The 6,000-nt window shown below is 32.8% G+C and overlaps 1 protein-coding gene across 1 annotated transcript in view; it reads right to left on the bottom strand.

Moving 5' to 3' along the window:
* The window catches only part of LOC110426820 (RNA-binding KH domain-containing protein), a 2,498-nt gene extending 2,041 nt beyond the window's left edge, over positions 1–457 (bottom strand). The window contains exon 1 of the mRNA XM_089785372.1: positions 301–457. The gene's annotated coding sequence lies outside the window, so the exon portion shown is untranslated. The remainder of the gene's footprint in view (positions 1–300) is intronic.
* Between the last annotated feature and the right edge of the window lie 5,543 nt (positions 458–6,000).

The following is a 6,000-nucleotide window of genomic DNA, read 5'->3' as shown; positions in this document are numbered from 1 at the left end:
AAAATTCAATAACAGAAAAAAATGAATTTTCAAATCAAACCCACATATTTAAACAGCATATATGTAAAATTTGTAAAAAAGCTATTAATAATTTACAAAAAATTAAATAAAATTAAAAGAACAACTATAATTTCTTTAATCACCCCCAAAAAGAACCATAATTTCACCAAAAAAAACTTTTTTAAAAAATTATAAAGAACATAAAACGTAGATCTGATCGAAAAGGAGTCTCGGGGGAATTAGAGAAGAGAAGAGAAATCAGAGGGTCAAACGTGTAAATAAAGGGATATGGGGTTTTACCTGGCAAACGAGATTGATTTTCAGAGAGAAGAAGATGAGAGTTTTAAAGTAAGATAGCGAGAGAAATTGGGGAAAAAAGATTTTATTTCGCTTGGCTGAAGTCTGATTTCTAGGGCTTTGACCGTACTGTCTTCTCCTTTTTCTTCTTTCTTACGTGTTTAATTTTAACTAGGTTTTATTTATTTATTTATGAAGGTTCCTAATATTTAGAAAAATTACATGTACATGTCCTCGCATTATTATCTCAAATTACAATTACAAGTGCCTAATATTAAGGAACGTGATCACATGGTTATTCTTTTTTGGATATTAATTAAGATTATATTCGTAACCTTACAAATATGCCTACCTTTATATAAATCAAAATATAAATCAAGTCTTGATTTATACAATGTTACACGATTGAGCCCCTCAGCCCAAGATAGGACGCAAGTGACTATATTGGAGAGGAGTGATGAGTTCTTATTGGACAATAAGGAGGAGAGACCACCTGACAACTAGAGCACCGTGTAGTTACAAAAGATATCTCTAAAGAAAAAGGCAGAGAGCTAAGAGTGCTATGATTAATCTTACATCGACAGTTTTATCTCAATCAATGATGGAGGAAAGATTAATGCCTAGACTTATTTTACATGGGGAGAAGATGGAAGTTAATAAATCTTCAATCTCTAACTTGGATAGACTGGCCACGATGGCTCTTGATGAAAATAAAGAGGTGTCTTGACTAGTTCGTGATTTTATTCTTAATAATATTTATAAATTTCAAACTTCTTGTATATGGAATCGTCAACGTGCAAGTGACGAAGGTGTAGTCAGAGTGATTAAAGATTTTTACAAGCATTATAACTTTTTAGTGCTTGTTTTAATGGAGCCATAAATAAGTGGGACGGTAGCTAATAAGGTGATTAGCTCCTTGAATTTCAAAAGATCCCATAAAGTGGAGGCTTCGGGTTTTTCTGAGGCAATTTGGATTTTGTGGAAAGAGTGGATTCAGATTTCTACGATCAAATCATCCATAATGTATACATTTATTAGTTGAACAACAAGCAGGCTCTAACTAGTATTTTTCTACAATTTATGGTCATCCCAAGCATAATCTTCGTTGTGATCCGTGGGAGGAGCTAACTCTTTTCACAGGATGAGTAAATAGAGAATGGATGTTAGTAGGCGATTTTAACTCTTTCATTTTTTCACATGAGAAAGTGAACTGTTCTCAAAAAGGTAGCAATCTTTGTCATTAGTTCCAAAAATTTATTAATGATTTTGTGTTACTTGACTTTAGGTTTAAGGGTCCCAAATTCACTTGGAAGAGAGGGTTGGTGGCAAAAAGAATTTATAGAGCTGTATGTAACTCTGGATAGAGACTAAATTTTTAAGAAGCTATTGTCCATCACTCGCCAAGAGTCAATTCGAACCATAGATCTTTTTTCATTTCCTTAGGTAATGATAGAATAACACAATGAAAATCTAATTTTCAATTTCAAGCAACATGGCTTACACATAAGGAATTTAGAGATTTTGTTAAGCAGTCTTGGGATACCTCAACTAACATCCAACGTACTATATCAGATTTCTTTAACAAGGTAAGGCACTGCAACAAGGAGGTTTTTGGTAATATTTTCTATAAAAAATGAAGATTGTTGGCGAGGTTGAGTGGTATTGAAAAAGCACTAGAATCCAAGCCTTTTAGACATCTTCGTGAGCTTAAGGTTACCCTAAGAAAAGAATATGAAATAGTTCTTAAACAAGAAAAAGCATTTTGAATGCAAAAATCTAAGGCGAATTGGCTTAAGTTGGGGGATTTGAACATTAAATACTTTCATCTTAAAGCCGTATGTAGACGAACCAAATCGAAAATCATAGGGCTTCGGAATGAGGAGAATCAATGATGTGATTATGGAAATTCTATTAAGTCCCTAGCTATTAATTTCTTCCACCATTTGTATTCTAAAGAAGATGAAGTCCTTTTTGTGTATCCGATAAGAGGTAAATTTCCTTTCCTTGCAACAGAAGATTATGAGATGTTAGTTAAATCGGTTAATGAAAGTGAAGTCAAAGTCGCTTTATTTGAGATGAAACCATTAAAGGCGCAAGGATTTGATGGACTACACACTCTATTTTTCCAATCTCAATAGGGTACTATTGGACATAGTGTGGTACAGTATGTGCAGAATGTTTTTGAAGGTGGAGAAATTGGTAATGGTTTACATAAATCTTTGATTGTACTAATTCCAAAAATACCTTCACCGAAATATATTTCTCAATATAGGCTTATTAGTTTACTTTTAGTTGTTTTCAAAGTCTTAATGGAGGTGATTACTAATAGGCTAAAACCATTTATGAGTGTGTTGATAGTAAATACTCAAGCAAGCTACACACCAAGAAGGGAGATAACAGATAACATAATTATGGCCCAAGAAGTTATTCATTCTTTCAGGAAAGAGAAAGGTCAAGTTGGATGAATGATGATGAAACTTGACCTTGAAAAGGATTATGACAAACTCAGATGAGAGTTCATTCATGATACTCTAGTGGAAGCCAATACTTTGACTGAGATTATTGATGTTTTACTTCGTAGTTGGAGATGTGTTATCATGCAAATCTTATGGAATGGTTCACCAATAGAAAGTTTTGCTCCTTCTAGAAGGGTTCTACAAGGAGACCCCCTATCACCATACCTATTTGTATTATGCATGGAAAGATTGCCTATGGCATTAATGCAGCAATCTAACAAGGTTTACGGAAGTTGATAAAATAGAGTGTCCACCATTAACCTATTCATTCTTTGCAGATAATCTCTTTATTTGCAAGGGCTTCAACTTCTCCAATGGAGGTCATAAAAGGAGTTTTAGATGATTTTTGTACTTGTTCAAGGGAGCATGTTGGTATGTAGAAGTTTTACTTTTATTGCTCTAAAAATGTCTCGATGGAATGCATTAATTCCCTGTAAGCCTGTTCGGGCTCCAATCATACTGATGAGATGGGGAAATACCTTGGTATCTCTTTACTACATGGACAGAAAAGAGCTTTCACTTTTCAATAGTTAGAAGACAAGGTGAGGAGCAAACTGAGCTCATGGAAGGCATCCTTTCTATCTTTTATAGGTAGATTTACATTGATTAAGTCTATACTTACCACGATGCCTTACTATTCCATGCAAGTTATAGCTATCCATCTGGAATGCTATAAGAGAATTGGAAAGCTCTGCCAAAATTTCCTTTGGGGGGGGGGAGAGATACCAACGGTAGAAAAATTCATTTGATTCAATGGCTCGACATTTGCAAACTTAAAGAGGAAAGAGGAACATGTGTATGGCGATTACACTTGACAAATGATGCTTTGTTACTTAAATTAGTTTGACAGCTGGTGAATCGTCCAAATGCACTATGGGTACATTTGTTATGTGGTAAATGTAATTTTAATGCACTAAGGTGACCTGGCAATATTTTTTGTACAAGAGCTTCCTCTTTTTGGAAATCCTTAAGCCGATTATGGCCTTATTTCAAGAGTAATACGAGATAGGTAATAGGTGATGGGTTTTCTACAATATTTTGGAATGATGTTTGGATTAAAGGTTCTCCTTTGATAAAGGTTGATCGAAATATGGATATCGCAATAGACGTAAACAACTGTGTTCGAGATTTTGTACTTCCTAATGGGGAGCGAGACTTAGAGTTTCTAAAATCCCTCTTTCCAAATGATATTGTAAGAAATGTGGCAAACACCATCCCTCCGATGATGTATCATGGTCTGGATGAACCATATTGTGCACTTTCCCTTTTGGCTGATGCACAGTGTCATCGTTATATGAGAGTTTAATTAAAAATTTTGACCATGAGGTTGTGTTGCATAATGGTATGTGGGATCTAGTGTGGAAATGGTAGGGACCTCAATGGATCCATACCTTTTAAGTTCATTTACATAATCAGCTACTCACCAACTTGGAGCAAAAACGTAGAAACCCGATAGCTTTTCCAACATGCTTACAATGTGGCTTATTAGATGAATCAATCATTCATTTATTACGGGACTGCCATAAATGTAATGTGGATGAAAATATTGACTTTAGAAGAACACATACAGTTTTATTCACTCTCGTTGATAGACTGGTTGACATCTAACTTGAATAAATGTAAGTAATATATAGATGACTTTTTGTGGCCTTTTGTTTTTGGTATTACATGCTGGTAGTTATGGAAATGGCGTCATATAACTGTGTTTAAGGGAAAGAAAATATCAACAGACAAAAAGCTTATAATAATCAAGGGATTGACTGCTATAGCTTTCAACATTTTTATCAGTCCTATCTCTGTTAGTGACGAGCCAAAAAGAAGAGAGGAGGTGCTCGTTAGTTGGCTTCAGCTGACAACAAGCTAAGTTGCGATTAACTTAAATGGTACTTATCAAAGTAGCATTGATAAGGCTGCTACTGGAGGTGTTATGAGAGATGCTGCAGGTGACTAGCAAGGAGGTTATGTAGTGAGCTTGGGGAAATGTTTAGCTTACAGATCTAAGTTATGCAGAGTTTATCATGGCCTTCGATTTGCTTAGACTTTGGGATTCCGTAGGGTGTGCTTGCAAGTGGATAACAATATGGTAGTACATCCAATCACAACTTTTTTTTCTCTCATCCATGTGCTAATTCAGACCTCATCCAAGCTGTTCAAATGATGCTTCAATGAATTTAGGATGTGAAGATCTCTCACATATATCGAGAAGAAACAAAGTAGCGGATTTCATGGCCAATATGGGTTTTATCTTGAATGAAGGTGTTTTATTTTATGATTTGCCACCTGTAGTCGTCAAGAATTTATTGATGAACGATATGTTAGGAATATGCTTTCCTAGGATGATATGATTATAATAAAATTCCTTTTTTTAAAAAATTATTATAGGTATATAATTTTTAAAAAATAAATTATTCAAAATCATAAAGAGAAAATTACAAAAACTTCCAAAGGTTTGATTGAAAATGCACTTACTCCTTTTATTCTATGAAAATTGAAGAAAAATACACTCATCCTCTAAAACATAATTTTTTAATTATTAAATTTAATTTTTAATTAAAACACAAGCATATAATCTATTAACTATTTATTTTTATATCATTAGTTGAAGTATAATTTCACTTTATTAAAATTTAATTTGATAATAATTGAGGATAATTTTGAAACTAATTTAAATCTTTCAACCATATTTATAACTAATAAAATTTCCTAAATTGGTAATTAAAAATATTTTTGAACAAAAGAAAAGAGATAAAAAGAGAAAGTAAAAAGATAAATAAATAATTGAAATGGAGAAATAAACAATAAAAGGATATAATTGTTTTTCATTTAAAATTAATTTGTTACTTTTTCAAGAGATAAGTGTATTTATAATCAAATCTCAAAGGGATAAAAAGGAATTTTCAAACTAATGAAGAAAGTGAATTCTTCAACTAAATAATATAGGAATCTTTATATTTTTACCATACATTTAAAGTCTAAACTAAATAATTTTAAAAAAATTAATTATATTGGAATTATGCTTATTAGACCATTTTATATGGCTATAAATATTTGGAGTCATCCTCCATTAAGAGGTAAATAGGTTGTTGTTGTACTAGTATCAACCGGATAACATAGAATTCGAGTACTCTATATTCAATTATGAGGCAGATTCAAATAATACTTTTAACACCTAACTCGGTTTCGGGCA

This window comes from Theobroma umbraticum, unplaced genomic scaffold (assembly GCF_002168275.2).
Source record: "Theobroma umbraticum cultivar Fairchild unplaced genomic scaffold, ASM216827v3 scaffold_12.0, whole genome shotgun sequence".
Classification (NCBI taxonomy): Eukaryota; Viridiplantae; Streptophyta; class Magnoliopsida; order Malvales; family Malvaceae; genus Theobroma; species Theobroma umbraticum.
This window is presented reverse-complemented; position numbering and strand designations above follow the sequence as displayed.